The sequence below is a fragment of the Telopea speciosissima genome, chromosome 1, assembly GCF_018873765.1.
Source record: "Telopea speciosissima isolate NSW1024214 ecotype Mountain lineage chromosome 1, Tspe_v1, whole genome shotgun sequence".
In the NCBI taxonomy this organism is placed as follows: Eukaryota; Viridiplantae; Streptophyta; class Magnoliopsida; order Proteales; family Proteaceae; genus Telopea; species Telopea speciosissima.
In genome coordinates this window covers 38,385,056-38,404,205 of record NC_057916.1, presented here as the reverse complement: position 1 = coordinate 38,404,205, position 19,150 = coordinate 38,385,056, and the positions used below count along the sequence as shown (strand labels likewise).

The following is a 19,150-nucleotide window of genomic DNA, read 5'->3' as shown; positions in this document are numbered from 1 at the left end:
TTGGGTTAATGCCAAGGTAGTCATAGATTGGCATTCCATGGGCTTTGTTAAATGGAACTCCTCCTTCAAGAACGGCATCTTTCAAGTGGTGCCTACAATATTCATATTATCAAGATGAATAAAGACACTATTAACGCAAACACCAAGAAACACAATGAAACAAAAAAGATTCAAGCAAGGATGACACAGAGTTTTAACGTGGTTCACACACCAATTTAATGTGATACACTTATGGGCGAAGCTGAAAATGATTCACTATGTAATGAAGAAAATTAATGGATTGGAGATCTCTCAAAAACACTGAAAATTGCAGCAAGAACTCTCCCTAGAAAACCCTAATACGAAAATTCCCAAAATCACTCTTCTCACTCTTGTTTAGTCAACAAGACAATAAAACAGGGTAATACTCTTCCAGTACATCCGCTACCATCGCAGATCTCACAAAATTTCTCCTTCAGGTCGCCACCAAAAAATGTCGGATCGAAGCATACAATAATTCAAGACACACATAACAAACACTAAAGTAATATTGTACATATTAATGGATTAATAACAAATTATGGAAGACTAACCAACTATCCAAGAAGACCTTATCTTGAGTCAAGTGAACCAAATGACACAACAAACCTCCATCTTCATTTGAAGCAAAATGTTTGCAAACAGGTCCTAAACCATACAGCCTTTGAACTTTACCATCATCACCAGTGAATTGAGAGGAAGTGAATACGGAATAGCTGGTTAAGAGACGGAAGATACGATCAAGCATATCAGGTGCATCTGGGTTGTTCTTTATAGGGAGCAAAGCTGCTATCTCTACACAGGAAAGTTGTTTTTCTGGACCAGTTTTTTCCATGATATCTATCAGATTTAGATCTATGACCGCTTTCATGACCTTATGAACAACCGATCGATAAGCAGCATTGTTCTTCTTCGTCGAATTCTTCAGGCCCCAGGTTTGCTATTGCTGATGCCATATTTCTTCTTATTGAAGTCACAAATGTATATTTTTGCACACGCACAGGCTAAAATGGCTTGGACTACACAGCTGATATATATAGAGAGAGAACACGCAGCCGTGTAAACCACACGCCAGGAACTGAAAGAGTCAAGAGCTAGGTCCATTTTTTAATTTTTCTTTTTTCTTTCTCATATATGGGCTACTTAGATAGTCCCATGTTGGTAGTAACTGAAGGGATTGAAGACGGTTTCGTGGTCCATATAAGGATTCGAGTCCTCACTCTCTCATAACACCTTCTGGAATCGTGAAGGCGACATTAAGCTAGTTTTGATGAGCAGCCAAGAACGAAAAAAAATATCATGAGACGTATTCCCTGACCTCTTCATTTTTTTTTTTTTTTTCTTTTGTGCATACACTCTCATGACCAAAGAAGTTTATTACCACATGAGTTTTCATACCTACCCCATGACTAAGATAATTGATCCTTTCCTACCCCATGACTAGGATAATTGATCCTTATCTACCCTTGATTAGGATAATTGACACTGTAACATATTCTTAGGAATAGATTAGGTCCTTTCCATATTTGTTGGGTGATTGACCCTTGCATTTTCTTGTATAAATACTGCTCATTACATCAATAATATACACAGAAAATTCAATCCCATAGTTTATTGAGATTTATCAGACTAAATATCAAACTTTAGAATATCCTTTGGAAAGGAAAAGAGGACTTCCACTTGTAGGGGTGTCAAAATGTGTAACGAACCAAGGCTTATTGTACCGGCTTTAGATTGGGGAATTATCAAGTCGTCTGGAAACTGAATCGCATTGGATCGATCAATTGAAAACTGTACCAAACATGAAAAATCGGACCAAAACTGAACCCAAACTAATAACAACCTGAAAATCATTAAAAAAAAATTTATATATACAACGTAAATCAAGCCCAAACTTGACTGAAGCCAATGTCAAACCGATCGATAAGAAAAATCGATAAAAAACAATCGAATCCAAACTAGACCAAGAAACCGAACCTTAATTTCTTTATTAGCTCAGTTTTGACACATTTATCTGTTTTTCATCATCGAATGTGGACATTGGATCCAGATCCTCTACGGTGCGCTATTCGTAGTGGCTTGAACCGCGCGGACTGAGCCGTGCGTGCAAAGATCTCCTTACCCCTGCCAAATGTCTTGCTTCAGCGGGAGTAAGGTAATCATTGCGCGCGCCTTAGAGAATCTGAATTGATTCCAATGGCGTAAGGAATGGGGGGAATCTCAACTGACCCTAAGTCAACTTTACATTGAGTATTACCAAATAAAAGAGAAGGAATTATAAATTTGAATGTGATTGAGTACACCCTACCCTTACTAAGAAATAAAGTGAATTTTATATTCAAACCCCATTGCGCCCACCATTGCTAATGAAGTAATTGTGGCTTTGCGATGTGCTCTTCAATGGTTAGTCGAGAATGAATGAAGCAGGGGAATTTGAATCTTGCGTCGCCCTTGCCATGTACTTGGGCTTTTGTCCTCCATAATCTTGTTCGTTTTAAAATGAATTTAAAATTAAAGATTTACTAATCAAGTCATATGGTTCTATTTCTCAATCTTCGTTACTTGTTTGTTTTTTTATGAGACAATCTTCCACAGTCAACCACCCATAAGATTTCATCTTTGTCTTCATTAATGCAGTTGATTTTGTCTTCTCTGTTGCAGAAGACATCGCCGTGATTTCTGACTTGCCCTTCCAATAAAAGAATCTAAAACCAAATCCACGCCAACCACTAATCCATCCTCCACAACCAACAGCTCATATTTTAAGTCCATCCAAATAGGGTCTTACTCTATCTTACTATCTCCACTCACAAACAAAACTCCGGACCCATTTAGAAGAGCCACGTACCGACGAACCAAATACCTCTGTAGCATAGACTTGTCACTTGTGTATTCTCGTGTGTGAGAGAGAAAGAGAGAAAGAGAGAAAGAGAGAAAGAGAGAGAGAGGACTAACTTTTTCCTTCCTTCTTACTCACAGCTCCTCAGCTATCATACAAACCAATCAATTCCCACTCTTCATTTCTTCCTCTATCTTCATCTCCCCTCTCTCTCAGGAGAAGTGGATGAAGACGAAGATGAAATCTAAGGGGTGGCTGGCAGTGGAGGTGGTGGTACGGGGCGGGTTTGCAAGGAGAAGGGTGGGGGCAGGATTGCAAGAGAGAGGGATCAAGGGAGTGGTTGTAGGAGAGAGTGGTTGGTTTCCTCGGAGAAGAAGAAGAAGGAGAGAGAGAAGGATGCTGGGGGCATTTTGAGTTATTCATTTAACTTCTTTTACTCACATGGGGGTTTGTTAAATCTTTTTAAATCAAGTGACTTTTAAATGTAAAACATAATTTACAGCTACTGGTTTTGTAAATCTTTTTTTAGTCTAGTAGATCTAGGAAATTCCCCTTTTTTTGTTTTACTTGGTATTTGTCATCATAGTGTAGGCGAGGCGAGGTAACGTGGGTGCATGAGTGTTTTTCATTTTGGGTGGTCTAGTATTTATAATAAGGGAAGAGTTTTTCGTACACGATCATGCATGGTACCATGCAAGGCCATGCTTTCAACCGTTGGATGGGCATGATCGTATATAGGACACAACCCCTCATCCCTATCCAACAGTTGCAAGCACGGCCATGCACCATGACTACCGTGCACGAAACCTTTTGTCTTATAATAAAGAAAATTGTGTGTTTACGTATAGTTATAGATGAAAGAGTCTGTGTTTTGTCATATTAGATAAGCTACAGATTACACATAATTATATTACAAGAAATAACCATAAAATATAATTGACTAACTATCCACGTGATTCCTCTAACTTTCCACTGGGTTATTTCAATTCTATCTGCCTATGATGGCGTAGCTCTATCAGGCCCCCTCAAGTTGAGGGGAGGGGAACCTACTGTCAGTTTGCCACGAAGAAAAAGAGAACGAACACGAGAGAGGTTCTTTGTTAACACATCGGCCACTTGATCCCTGGTCAAAACATATAGAAAATTTATCTCATTGTGTTTTGTCCGGGAATGAAAAACTGGGTTAGGCGAGAGATACATAGCTCCCACATTGTCAGACCAAATCACTGGGGGATGAGCTAAATAGACACCAAGTTCTTTAAGCAGTGAACGAACTCAAATCAATTCTACAGCAACTGCTCGATACTCGGCTTCTATGGAAGATTGCGACACCGTTCGTTGTCTGCGTGAACACCATGAGGACAAGTGGGATCCAAGAAATACACAATACCTTGTGGTAGACTGGCGATCATCTGAGCAGTCATCCCAGTTCGTGTCAAAATAGGCGGTTAGATGCATTGAAGAAGGGACTGCTCGGATAAAAAGAAGACCATAATCAACCGAGGATTTGAGATCACACAAAATGCGTTTAACAACAAACCAATGCACATTATAGGGGTAATGCTGTTATGCTAAAAATCCTTCAACCAACCTGGTGTGGCTGGAATGGAGCAAGACACCCTATTCAGTCGCTGCGGTCTAAGGTTCTACTCGTGCCCCGGTACTCCAAGGACTTCTCAAGGATAACAGACAAACAAATGACCTTGACAATGGATTGGAATTGCACTTTGGATTACTTGTTGTGAATGATCTACAGTGCGAATTATAAGGGTGCATAAAGCTAAAACAAGAAATACCTTAAGTTCACACCATCATGAAAGGAAAATAAAACAATATAAGGAAAGGAAAGATAAGTAAAATGCAAGTTCGTTGTGTGATTGATTTGTGGATCTGTTCTTCATCACCATCATCACTTATATAGTTGTGGCTAGCAATCCCTTGTAGTCATTAGGTGGCTAAGTAACTTCCCATCTCCATCACTTCACATTTGAATTTAAATTTGAACACTTGTAGGTGGTTACGTAACTTCACATAACCTCCTTCACCACCTTCCCACTTTGTTTTTTTTCAAATTCAAAGAAACCCATTTCATGGCATACTAGGTAGTTTCACAACTACCCACTTTTTTGAGAGTTGGTTGTAACCACCTTGCTGACCATTTGCTGGTCACTGCCCATTCGTTAGTCGCTGACTGTTTATAGGTCATTGACCATTTTCTGACCATTTTTCGATCATTGACCGTTTTTGACCATTTTCGATCATTGACCATTTTCGATCATTGATCGTTTTCGACCTAACTGCTTCTAACCGTTATCAATCATTGACCATTTTCCGGTCACTTACTAACAAGTCAGTCTTGATATAAATAGATTTTCATCTATTTATCTATTGACCGAAATAGGGTGTAAACAATGCCCCCTGCAACCATGTGGACGATGCTATAAATTCCACATGTGGTTCCATAAGACTCCCGTTTTTTGTCATTGACCGTTTTTTACCATTTTTAGTCATTAATCATTTTCGGTCTGACTGCTTCTGACTGTTTTCAGTCACTGACCCTTTTTTGGTCACTTACTAACAAGTTGGTCTTTACATAAATAGATTTTGGTCTATTTGTCTATCGAGTAAAATTGACCGAAAATAGGGTGCAAACAATGCCCCCTGCAACCACTGTGGACGATGCTATAAAGTCCATATGTGGTTGCATAAGACTCTCTTTCACTATGTGCTTGATACCCTTTTGATGATTCCGGCTTCATGGTGCTCATTTACAATGGGGTTTGCCCCCAGTTGAGTACCTTTCAGCACCTGATTCGGGATTGGATACCCTACACCGACAATTCTTCTTCTTGGCAATAAGATTCAATTCTGGCTGGTGTCCCACCGGGTATGCCAAAAATGTTATGCTAAAAATCCTTCAACCAACATGGTGTGGCTGGAATGGAGCAAGAGACCCTGTTCAGTCGCAGCGGTCTAAGGTTCTACTCGTGCCCCGGTACTCCAAGGACTTCTCAAGGATAACAGATAAACAAATGACCTTGACAATGGACTGGAATAGCACTTTGGATTACTTGTCGTGAATGATCTACAGTGCGAATCATAAGGGTGCATAAAGCAAAAACAAGAAAAACCTTAAGTTAACACCATCATGAAAGGAAAATAAAACAATACAAGGAAAGGAAAGATAAGTAAAATGTAAGTTTGTTGAGTGATTGATTTGTGGATCTCTTCTTCATCGCCATCATCACTTATATAGTTGTTGCTGGCAATCCCTTGTAGTCATTAGGTGGTTAAGTAACTTCCCATCTCCGTCACTTCACATTTGAATTTAAATTTGAACACTTGTAGGTGGTTACGTAACTGCACATAACCTCCTGCACTACCTTCCCACTTTGTTTTTTTTTTCAAATTCAAAGGAACCCATTTCATGGCATACTAGGTAGTTTCACAACTACCCACTTCTTTGAGAGTTGGTTGTAACCACCTTGCTGACCGTTCGCCGGTCACTGACCGTTCGTCAATCGCTGATCGTTTATCGGTCATTGATCATTTTTTGACCGTTTTTGGTCATTGACCGTTTCTAACCATTTTCGGTCATTGACCATTTTTGATCATTGACCATTTTTTATCTGACTGCTTCTGACCATTTTCAATCACTGATCGTTTTTCGGTCACTTACTGACAAGTCAGTCTTGACATAAATAGATTTCGATCTATTTGTCTATTGACCAAAATAGACCAAAAATAGGGTGTAAACAAATGCATAAATTGTACAACCTCGTTCACAGCATAACTAATGTCAGGTCAGGTCACCAAGAGATATTGAAGAGCTCCATCACCCAATGCTGTGCCAGATGAAGTTGTAAGGGGAAGTGTTGATAAAGTGTAGAGACTGGTTTAGCAATAGTCATGTCCATGTGTTGAAGCAAGGTCAGTAATATATTATCGCTAACTATAAAACAAGCCGGTAGAAGACCTTGTTTTTTCAATACCTAAAAAAATGAAAGGACCCAAGATCCTTCAAGGCAAATGTTTCAGACAGATCATTAACCAACTCCCCCATTAGCTGTTTCAGAGTTACCCGTTATAAGAAGACCATCGACATATATCAAGAAATATGAAACAACCCCATTCTTAATGTAAATGAACAAAGAAGTATCAATTTTGGAAGACTGAAATCGCTAAGAAAGTAGGAAAGAACTTAGTCGTGTATACCAAGCCCTTGGAGCCTGTTTCAGACCATACAAGGATTTCTATATATGGCAAACAAAATCAGGCCAAGAAGTGTCAACAAAGCCGGGTGGCTGAATCATATATACGGTTTCATCTAGTGGTTTCATGTACAAATGTGTTTTGTACATCAAGTTGGTTTAAGGACCATCCATTTGTTACAGCAAGAGAGAGCACAACATGAATAGCTGTCGGTTTAATAACGGGACTAAAGGTTCAAAATCAAGGCCGGGGCATTGATGGAAACCCTCGGCCACAAGTCGTGCCTTGTAGCGCTCGATCGAGCCATCGGAATGTCACGTTAGTAAAAAAAAAAACCACTTACAACCAATGACATTATATGACAAGGAGGGAAGCACCAAGGTCCAAGTATCATTCTTGAGAAGAGCATTAAACTCTTCTTGCATCATGACTCACCAAGGGGCAAACCTCATGGCCTGAATGTAACAGGTTGGTTCAATAGAATCAGGTAGCGGATGCTTAGTAGCAATGAGATTCATATGAGTCAATCGTCGGAGAGAATGGGTGAGAGACCGAATAGTCATTGGATGGGATGACGGAATAGTAGAACAAGTTTGTTTCACTGGCAAAACATCACTGGGTAAATGTGTAAGAATAGGTGAAGGAGATTGCGAGTTAGAAGGCAAATTACCCAATATGTTGGAGTTATTGTGTGGGACTTTGGTAGGACGTGAAACAAGAGAAGGCTGAGTCATGGGCTATTAAGGTACTAGATGTGTTGGTCAGTGAGCCAAGGGGGACTGACGTAATAAGAACCCATTAAGTGGAGATTGTTGTTGGGCCTAAATAGGATATTAAATAGTAGAAGACTGATTGATGGGTTGTTGAGACATCAAATGTGTTGGAGACCGAGGATCCAACTTATGTTGAGAATATAGATGTAGCCATGGATAGCATAAACATCCGAATGTGCGTAAAAAGGTATAATCGGGAACATCACAAATAGACATTGCAATGGACTTATGTTACCAGTAACTGGAGAAGGAAGTCGATTAATTAAGTAAATGGCTAAAAGATTAGAGGGCAAATGTGCATGGTACAAGAGTGCAAGGCCAGTTTCAATTATATGTCTATGCTTTCTCTCGGCAAGACATTTTGTGTCGGAGTGTGTAGACATGAAATTCTATGTGAAATACCATGTAAACAAAGAAAAGGATCCATCTTCTGGAATTCCCCTCCCCCAATCAAATTGGATAGATTTGTATTTTGCAACAAAAAAAAAAAGTCTCAACATGAGCCTTAAAAGTAATGAAAACAGACAACATATCAGATTTCCTTGGTTTCGGACCAGGGCGGGCTACATCCAATTGGTTTCAGACCAAGTCCAACACTTGTTCCATCATTGCTTCTATTCTGACGACTCGAGCTTCCAAAGGATCCATAGGTGGAAGTGGTGGAGGATCATTGTTCTGACTCATGGCTGCTTAGAATACTAGGGCAATGCTTAAGATGGTCTTGATGAAGAGAGGAATGAAGAGAAACTAGATGAGGGTAGGATGCCGGTGAAAGGTTTGGTTCACAGATGGAAAAATTCAATGACTAAAATGATGCCAAATCAAAACTCAACCTATGCATTGGGTCATTCTAAATGGATCTCTTTTGACCCTAATTCAAACTCACATGGAGCTACTCCTATGCTCAAGACTTTTGAAGGGTGGGGGACCGATCTTAGGTCCAAATGGTTTATCTTTCAACCAAAATCAAGTAAGACCCATACATGCAAAACATGCGAGTATAGGATTTTAAGTGCTCACCCAAAACATATACATGTGACACGATTCAAAGAAGGTTAGTTTAACAAGTTAGTTCATATGGGAACAAAATTAACCCGGTTCTATGTTGGCCTAATTCATTGAGGACCAAGATGCTTAGCTCGGTTCATGCAAATCGGGAGGAGTGAACTATGCTACATAGGAAAGCTTCTAATAGCATGGGAAACAATGCTCTGACCAATATGGGTTCAAACTTTCTAACCAAAACCACTAATCGAAAATCACTTGATGTGGAGGTACCAAGTACAATAGGGTAGGAATCACGCCAATCAATTTCTGAAAAACTTGACTGGAATCATATCCAATGGAAATTTTGACACAAATTCATTTTGACTGTACATGATCAAAATATCGAGGAAACAACTCAAAGCATTCTCAAATTCAAAAGACAAAAGGTAAAACCTATCTACCCTTTAAATATTTAATGACTAGAATCTGGTTGATTGGAAATCAATTAAAATCAATTGACTCTTTAGTCAGAAAATGCTAAGGCCTGAACTAGCAATATTTTGAAAATCAATTTTGCAAATCAAAGATTTAGGTAGAATGATTCTATTTCAAGGACTCTAATTGGCTGCCTTTGGATCAAAGGGGTTTGCCAAAGATGCAAAGATCCTAATGTTTCAACCATCTATGTAAAACAATGCTATGAAAATCATGTGAATCAAAAGTCTGGTATGAAAGAGTCTAATGAGGCAGCCTAGATTAGGCCGAGCTAAAACATCTTGGTTGATAACAGGTTGGATCGGATAGAACTAAGCTAAAGTAATTCCCACATGAAAAAGAAAGAACAAAGGGTGACTATACCGAGCAAGTTAGCTCAATTGAGAGTACCATCAACTCAATGCCAAAGTTGAGGGAACTCTCAACTAACGGATCAAACAAGGTGGTTCAAACAAGAACACCCGTATAGATGGCATTACATCGAATCAATCGCCAAGCACTGTGTGATGGAGGAAATTGAGTTCATCCTCAACATCAAGGTACAAACGCATGGTTCCCTATCAGTTGAAACACACACTGTTTCTAGATTGGTCGTGTAGGCATCACCCCAATCACAACAATCTTGGAGTGGACATAGGAATCACCCTATGATACCACCCCTACAGTGGAATGAAACGCTAGTAGAGAAAACAAACACTCATACCTCAATGAAAAGAGGGTAGAAACTCAAAACCCCCGTTGGTGGGTGACGGAATAACACATATAATGCTATCTACATCGGTGTTCAAATTTGAACCTCAAACAATACTTACATTAGTTGTGGCGAACCTAAGTATTGGATCTATGTTCCTACATGATGCTTGCACAAAATTGGCTTAGCTTAAGACAGGGTCCCCTTGTCAAGGAGCACCATATTGTACCGGTCATAGTTGTGTCCGTGGATACGTCAGCAGATCCTTTTTATACCGCTTTGAGGAAACAACTCGATAAAACAATCCAAGAACTGTCCTATAGTGCCTTCCAAGGCACACCTAAATGTATGGCCTGGAGATCACTAGGTAATACATCGATTGTTATGATCAGTTGTGACTTAAAACGATACAGGATCAAGAATTGTGATGCCATGGGGGAATCCCACAACTGCATATGGGGCCTTACCAATAACACCACGAGGGTAGAAGCAGACCGTGCAGTGCACAATGTAATGACGTGAGTGCGAATGCATGAAAAGAAAATTAACAAAGAAAACTACAACTAAAATTACAAGCAAGCTAAGCAAACAATGGTCAATCAGGAGTTTGACATGTCTCCAGCGAAGTCGCCACTGTAAGAACCATGGGTTCTGAAAATCCAAATCCACCTGATAAGGGGTTGTCTATGTGCGAACCGGATCTCGCCTGTGAACCCTAAAGCAAATACCCTAATTCCTTCTAAAAGGGTAAACGGGTCAATAGGAGCCGCCACCTAGAAAGGGTCTAGGACCCATAAGTATTCCCACTGCGGGAAAGACTAATGACTCAATGGATAAAGGCTGAGGTCCACTCAGATCATTGGGTAAGTGTCAAGTTACGAACTGGGAAGGTGTTAGGCACCCAGTCCGCCCAGCCGGAACCGGTCGTCCTTTCCTTTGACCATTTGCTTGGATAGATCTTGCTTGCAACCCTAAAACTAATTATTCTAGATCTGAGTCATCCTAGAACTGAACACCTAGGACTAGGTATCTATGTACAGACTGAGCAACCCTATGCCAAATTCCTATATCATTCTACCCTAGGGTATTTAAAGTGGTTAAACAAACAATTAAAAATAATGAATATGTACAATCTAATCATGTCAGCACATGCAATACATAGCTAAATTATTCTAATTTAACTAGACATGGCATGCATGGAATTCACATAATTAAAATATGCAAATCTACTAATCTTAGTCATGTCAAGTAAGCAAAAACGAATTTCTAGACATCTACGGACTAGATGACGGGCTAGCCCAAATCCAGTCCTATACATCCACATCCCACGGGGCCTAATATATTTTGTATTTTGACTCATGGCCACCGGATGGGCTCTTTCCTTCTCACACTTTCCAAATCTAAGGTCGACCAAAAGGTATCGAGTGATACAAACCCTGAGATCCCACTTTAGACGGTAACATACACTCAAACCCAAGTGTGGGTTATGACCTCTCCACTCATGGCCTAATCTTGGTCGATTGGCCGATGCCTAAACCAAAGCCAAAGCCAATTGGCTCCAAATCAATATGGGCCTTAATCTATTGATGGGTTATGGGCTCAAACAAATGCTACTAAAAAAGAAAATAAAGGACTTTTCAATTAGTGAAGATTTGATTCAAAACTGACCTAGATAATAGAACCAAAGAAGATTGAAATACCCATCTGATCTTGGAATGGGCTGAATTTTACAACTAGGTTCATTAATGGGCCTGGTTGAGATTTCCAAAATTAGGCAATGGGCTTTATCAATGGGGCTAGATAGATTTTACAGATGCTCTTTGACAAAAGGATCTAAAAAGAATGGGCTTATGAATGGGCTGTTATGAACCAGAGATTTGGGCCTTGGAACAAATCCATGATTACCCATCCTGCTCCAAAGCCAAATATATACAGTGTCTAATACAGTACACCAAATTGTTGGGATCTATTTGAGAGTCAAACTTCAAGAATGGTTTCCCTTTGGAATTAAACTTGAAAATATCATGACAAAGACCGCAGAGACATATTTCGTTTTAGATCTAAAGCTAAACACAGAGAATGATAAAAGATCATACGTCACGCATGGCAAGAATCATAAAAAATAAATGACAGCAACATAGTTATAGATCCATCATACATGGCAAGAATCATAAACAAAAAATAAATAACAGCAGTCAAGCATATATGAAAGTTTAACAAGCACTACTGAAATCAGAAAAATAAGAAGGGAAGGATGTTTACCTGTAGATGATGGCCGGCAGCTTGAACCCAATGGCAGGTCATGGTATCGGTGGGCAGAGGAATCAAAGCCAGGGGATGGGGAAGGGGTTTATTACAAACCAAATAAAATTAGATAACAGAAGCAAAATGAAGTAAGAACAACAGCTACAGCTTATCCCAATCCTCGAACTCGATCCCAGACACAATTGGGTCGTTGCCTCTGAATGCGGTTCTGCCGTCAAGGATTCCTCCAAACATGCTAATGGATTAAAAAAAAGAAGAGAAAGTGGACTGCAAGTGGTTTCAAATTAATGGAAGAAGGATAAAAAAAAAATGGAAAAGAGGAAAAGAAAAAGGGTTCGGTGGATTGGGATTGGGATTTTAAAAGATAGGTGTGATAGATGATGTCATGAATAGTAAAACAACAAATGCATGAAGACTTACCTCACCATGGCTTGGACTCTTTGTTTAGTTGGTTGCAGATTGCATTCAATGCATTTTGAATGCTACTAATGAAGATGGAACAAATGCATCTCTCTCTTTCTCTCTTTCAAGTTGGCAAATTGGAATTCAAGAAGTTCGGCACAGCCCATATCTACCACACCTAACTTTGAAGAAAATGGGACGGTCAGTGCACGGTGCAAACGTGGTGAATAGCCTTTGCAATTGCTTATAAATAGGAAGGAAGGGAGAAGAGTTGAGACACAGAACAGATAACCAAGAACGGGATTCTCAGAGAGATTTGAGTGTGTTCTTGTGTTTGGGTTTGGGTTACACTTGTAGGGTACTCTGGGTATTATCTCTGAGTATAATTCCTTTGGGGAATTTGTGAGAGTTATATTGTGAGTGAGTTTCCTTGTTGAGTGGGTCCCACATATAGTGTTGTGAGTGAGGTGTGTGTTGTAATTTTTCCTGTACTAGTGAAGTAAACTCCATGTTATTGCCCCGTGGACGTAGGCCACTGTGCCGAACCACGTAAATCCTGTGTCTTTACATCTTTTTACTTTTTCGTGAGTCTTTATTACACACTTCGGCTTCGTACGTGCCGATCAATGTGGGATAAATTTCTGCCACAATTGGTATCAGAGCCCAAGGTTGAAAAGCCTTGTTGGCACTTGATCGGTGTCGGCGTACATGTTTCAGCTTTGCGATATGGCTTCGTCAAAGTTCGAGGTGCCAAAATTCAACGGATCAAATTATCCATTGTGGAAACTGAAAATCCAAGCTGTGTTGGTGAAAGACGGATGTGCAATTGCCCTTGACAGAAAAGATAAGAAGCCAAGAGATATGTTGGATGCTGATTTCGCAGCAAAAGATCAGACGGCGATGGTAGACTTACTTCTTGCCTTAGATGATTCTGTACTTTTTAATGTCTCTGATCAAACCACTGCCAAAGATTTGTGGGACAAGTTAAAGAATCTCTACGAAGGGAAATCAATGTCCAACAAAATTTTTCTTCGTCGACAGTTGTAGAGTCTGAAGATGAAGCAGGGCGCATTTTTCTAAGAACACTTAAATGGTTTCAATACCCTGTGGAGCAGATTGACCTTCATCGGAGTGAAAATCGATGATAACAAAAAGGTAACACTTCTTCTATGTTCTATGCCGGATTCGTGGGATTCTTTAATCATGAATCTCAGTACTGGAGCTGATCTTGATACGGAGTCGGTCGTGGCTACGTTGCTTATGGAAGAGTCTCGCAGAAAAACTCTTGAGAGCTCTTTTGGCATTGCAATAATGGCCAGAGGGAGATCCACAGACAGAAGTTCCAGTGGGAGTCGATTGTCAAGATCCAAATCAAAATGGCGTAAAAGTGGTCCTTGTTGGAAATGTGGACAGAAGGGTCATTTGCGTAAAAATTGTAAATCCAAGGAGAATCAGCAACACTCAAAATATGATTCTCATATTGCATCTACTTCAACAAGTTCTCAAGGCAATATTGTTGAGATGGAGGATTCATCCGATGATGGCGTGGTGATGTCCGCGGTTCCAGTTGAGAGTGTGAACCATCAAAGGATTCTAGACTCGGGAGCTTCTTTTCATATGACGCCGCATAAAGACTAGTTCCATACATATCAGTCATGTGGTGGTGGTACAGTATACATGGGTAATGATAACTCATGTAAAATTGTAGGTATTGGAGATGTTCGAGTTACGATGTTTGATGGCACAACTCGTATCATTTCTAGTATACGACACATACAAGACCTGCGGAAGAGTCTACTGTCCTTAGGAAAGTTCGATGATGATAGCTACAAAATTACACTAGAAAATGGTCGATTGAAGATTGTCAAAGGAGCACTCATCGTGGCAAAAGGAGAATTGATAGGCAGCTTATATAGGCTAATCGGAGATACCCTGGTTGGTGAAGCTATTGTCGCCAATGCTGTGACACAGTCTACTACAATCTGGCACAGGCGCTTGGGACACATGAGCAAGCAAGGACTACACGTACTTCTTGATCGTGGACTTCTACCTGGTTTAAAATCTATTAATTTAGTTTTTTGTGAGGATTGCCTATTTGGAAAGCTCCACAGAGCTTCCCTTCCCCGTTCCACTGCTAGAAGTAAGAATATTCTTGATTTGATACATTCTGACACTTGGGAAGCAGATGTTGAGTCTTTGAGTGGCTCGAAGTACTTTATTTCTTTTATTGATGATTATTCCAAAAAAGTTTGGATTTATATCATTAGAAGGAAGAGTGATGCTTTTGTTTCGTTTAAGAATTTAAAGCATTGGTGGAAAATCAAAAGGAATCAAAGATTAAGTATCTGAGATCCGATAATGGTGGAGAATACACCTTGCAAGAATTCAGAGATTTTTGCACTGAACACGGCATTCAGAGACACTACACGGTTCCGAGAACTCCACAACAAAGTGGAGTGGTTGAGCGTATGAACCGTGCGCTTATGGATCGTGCTAGAAGTATGTTGAGTTGTGCAGGATTGGAGCAGAGTTTTTGGGCTGAAGCTGTATGTATTGCTTGTTACATTGTGAAACATTCCCCAACAACTGCTCTCAATGGAAAGATTCCTGAAGAGGTATGGTCTGGAAAATCTGTTGATTATTCGTTTCTCCGTACCTTTGGTTGTGATGCTTATATGTGGATTCCAAAAGAGTTAAGGACTAAGCTCGACGTGAGGTCCAAAAAATGTATTTTTCTTGGCTATGTAGAAGAAGTAAAGGGGTACAGATTATGGGATCCTACTGCCCACAAACTGGTCGTTAGCCGAGATGTTGTTTTCAATGAAGATTCATTGCAGAAAGACAAAGAACAGCCAAGTTCTGACCTCCCAAAAGTAATTGAACTTGAATCTTTTGAAGAAGTTCAAAATCAACTGGTTGAAGAATAGCTGACCAATACTGATGAAGCTGGTGGAGATGAAGTTGATGAAGAGCATATAGAAGAACTAGGTGTTGAAACTCAGGGTGACCAAAGGTGGTCCAAGAGAGCTTCGAAACGTCCTACTTGGCATAAAGATTATGTCATGGCTTACGCTTGTATCACTGAAGAGCATGAGCCTTGTACATATCTGGAGGCCTGTAAGTCCAGCGACGCTCCCCAATGGAGAGCATCTATGGAAGAGGAGATGGAGGCCCTGTACAAGAACAAAACTTGGGATCTTGTTAAGTTACCCAAGGGACATAAAGCTATTGGTTGCAGATGGGTTTACAAGCTGAAAAGAGACACTAATGGGAATGTTGAAAGATACAAATCCCGATTAGTGGTGAAAGGTTATGCACAAAAGTTAGGTATTGATTTCAACGAAATCTTTTCTCTAGTTGTTCGTCTGATGACTATTCGTATTGTGTTAAGTATGGCAGCTGTGCTTAATTTAGAGCTTCAGCAGTTGGATGTTAAAACTGCCTTTTTGCATGGGAATCTTGATGATGAGACTTATATGACACAGCTTGAAGGATTTGTTGAAGAAAATAAGAAGGATTTGGTTTGTCGGCTGAACAAATCGCTATATGACTTGAAGTAGGCGCCAAGATGCTGGTACAAGCGATTTGATTCTTTCATTGTGAGCTTGGGGTTTAAGAGATGTGAAACAGACCATTGTGCCTATGTTCGCAATCATGGTAATGGTGGTTTCATTATCTTATTGTTGTATGTTGATGACATGCTGGTTGTAGGTACCAATAAAGAAGGTATTGCAGACCTAAAAGCTCGTTTAGCAAGGGAATTTGATATGAAAGACCTGGGTGCCGTAAATCATATTCTTGGGATGATTGTACTTAGAGACCGTGAAAATAGGAAGATCTAGATAACTCAGAAGAGTTATGTTGAAAAGGTTCTGCGTCGCTTCAATTTGCAGAACGCTAAACCAATTAACACCCCACTTTCTATTGGCTGCAAACTGTCTTCAGAACAGAGTCCTTGCACAGAAGCAAAGAAGACAGAGATGTCTTGAGTACCATATGCATCAATAGTGGGAAGTCTTATGTTTGCCATGGTGTGCACCAGACCAGACATTGCACAAGCAGTGGGAGCATTTAGTAAATACATGGCAAAGCCGGGTCAAGATCATTGGACTGTTGTGAAGTGGATCCTTTGTTACTTGAAGGGTACTTCTGACATGGCTATTTGTTATAGTGGCCAAGATTTATAGTTGGCTGGTTTTGTGGATGCAGATTTTGCAGGAGACTGCGATAGACAGAGATCCACCACTGGATTCTATTTTTCATTAGGCAGTGGTGCTATTAGTTGGATGTCCAGGTTACAGCTTGTGGTGGCATTATCTATTACAGAGGCAGAGTACATCGCAGCTACAGATGCATGTAAAGAAGGTATCTGGTTGAAGAGGTTGCTTGATGAGCTGAGAATCAAGCAGAAGATGATAATTGTTCATTGTGACAGTCAGAGTGCGTTACATTTGGTCGTAAATCCAATGTTTCATTCTCGGACTAAACACATTGATGTAAAATATCATTTTGTTCGAGATGTGGTGGAAGATGGAGTAATCTCTCTGCAGAAGATTCACACCAACGACAACGTTGCAGATATTCTAACGAAGCTTGTTGTGAGAGAGAAGTTCAGATGGTGCATAACTTCTCTTGGGCTTGTGGTTACCTGATCAGAGGTGACGTTTGGGCAAATCGGAGTTGTGAAGACTATTTTCCAAACTAGTCTTCAAGTGGGAGACTGTGATAGATGATGTCATGAATAGCAAAACAACAAATGCATGAAGACGTACCTCACCATGGATTGGACTCTTTGTTTCGTTGGTTGTAGATTGCATTCAATGCAATTTGAATGCTACTAATGAAGATGGAACAAATGCATCTCTCTCTCTCTCTCACAAGTCGGCAAATTGGAATTCAAGAAGTTCAGCACAGCACATATCTACCACGCCTAACTTTGAAGAAAATGGGACTGTCGGTGTAGGGTGCAAACATGGTGAATAGCCTCTACAATTGCTTATAAATAGGGAGGAAGGGAGAAGAGTTGAGACACAGAACAGAGAACCAAGAACGGGATTCTCAGAGAGATATGAGTGTGTTCTTGTGTTTGGGTTTGGGTTACACTTGTAGGGTACTCTGGGTATTATCTCTGTGTATAATTCCTTTGGGGAATTTGTGAGAGTTATATTGTGAGTGAGTTTCCTTGTTGAGTGGGTCCCACATACCGTGTTGTGAGTGAGGGGTGTGTGTTGTAATTTTTCCTGTACTAGTGAAGTAAACTCCGTGTTATTGCCCCGTGGACGTAGGCCACTTTGCCGAACCACATAAATCCTGTGTCTTTGCATCTTTTTACTTTTCCGTGAGTCTTTATTACACACTTCGACTTCGTATGTGCCGATCAGTGCGGGACGAATTTCCGCCACAATAGGGAATTAAAAAAAAAAAGAAAGGGAAATGGGTTTAGGTCGTAAGTGAAACTAAGAGAGAAATGGGGGAAAGGGTCATGGTGAGGATCAAAACCAGATGGGTGAGCTACGGTAGATGATGGGAATAAAAAAATAAAAGGTAGTAGAAGAAGAGGAAGAAGAAGAGTAGATCCTGTTGCTGCGTTTTCTCCCTCGGCTCAGGAGAGGCTCTGCGGCTCCAGTGTCTCGGGCTGTTTCACTCTTTTCACTCTCTTCTCTCTTGCGTTTTTTCCCCTCCCTGTTCCTCACTGTCTGTTTCTTCCTTTTTTTAAATCCCCTCCACTCTATCTCTTTTCTCTCTTTCCTCTCTTTTCTTTTATTTTCTCCTCTTTTCTCCCTCTTTTTCTGTGTACTCTCCCCTCTTTTTCCCTTTTTTTTCATTTGTTCCCTTCTGTTCCCTTTCTCTGCCTCTTCCTATTTTCTCTCCTTTTGTCCCCCTTTCTATTTTTGGAAACTACCCTTTTGAATGACAGCTCCCCGTGAAACATTCCTTCTCTTTCTCTTTTAAAAATCTTTTCTTAGTTTAAGGTTTTAGGTATTTTAACCTTTTATCCTTTCAAACAAATATCTCATTCTTTTTAGGGTTTTAGGTATTTTATCCTTTTGCCCTCTCAAACAAATATCTCATTTTTTTTTGGGTTTTAGGTATCTTTTGCTTTTTTTCATTAAATGGAATCCCTTCTTATGTCCCTCCTTTTTTAGATTTTTTCCCTATTTGACCCCTCCCTTTAATAGTTAGAGTTTTATTTCGTTCTTTTTATTTTCCTTTTTTACCTTCCCTCCCTCCTTTTTTAGATTTTTTTCCTATTTGACCCCTCCCTTTAATAGTTAGGGTTTTATTTCGTTCTTTTTATTTTCCTTTTTTACCTTCCCCTTCTTTCTTATCTGATTCCCTTTGGATGCCATGTGGCACCCTTATGGACTTGGCACCAATGGGTTTTTCCATGGGCCAAGTCCATATATTCTCTCTCCTTTTTTATTTTTTGATGTATAGATTGCCGGTACTTCATGTATCGTCATCGCC

The 19,150-nt window shown here is 40.0% G+C and overlaps 1 long non-coding RNA gene across 1 annotated transcript; it reads left to right on the top strand.

Moving 5' to 3' along the window:
• The first annotated feature begins 20 nt into the window (after positions 1–20).
• On the top strand, positions 21–14,706 carry LOC122649013. The gene is made up of 3 exons (XR_006331157.1): positions 21–88; positions 1,166–1,168; positions 14,696–14,706. It is a non-coding gene; the product is annotated as an uncharacterized LOC122649013 (long non-coding RNA).
• The last annotated feature ends 4,444 nt before the right edge of the window (positions 14,707–19,150 follow it).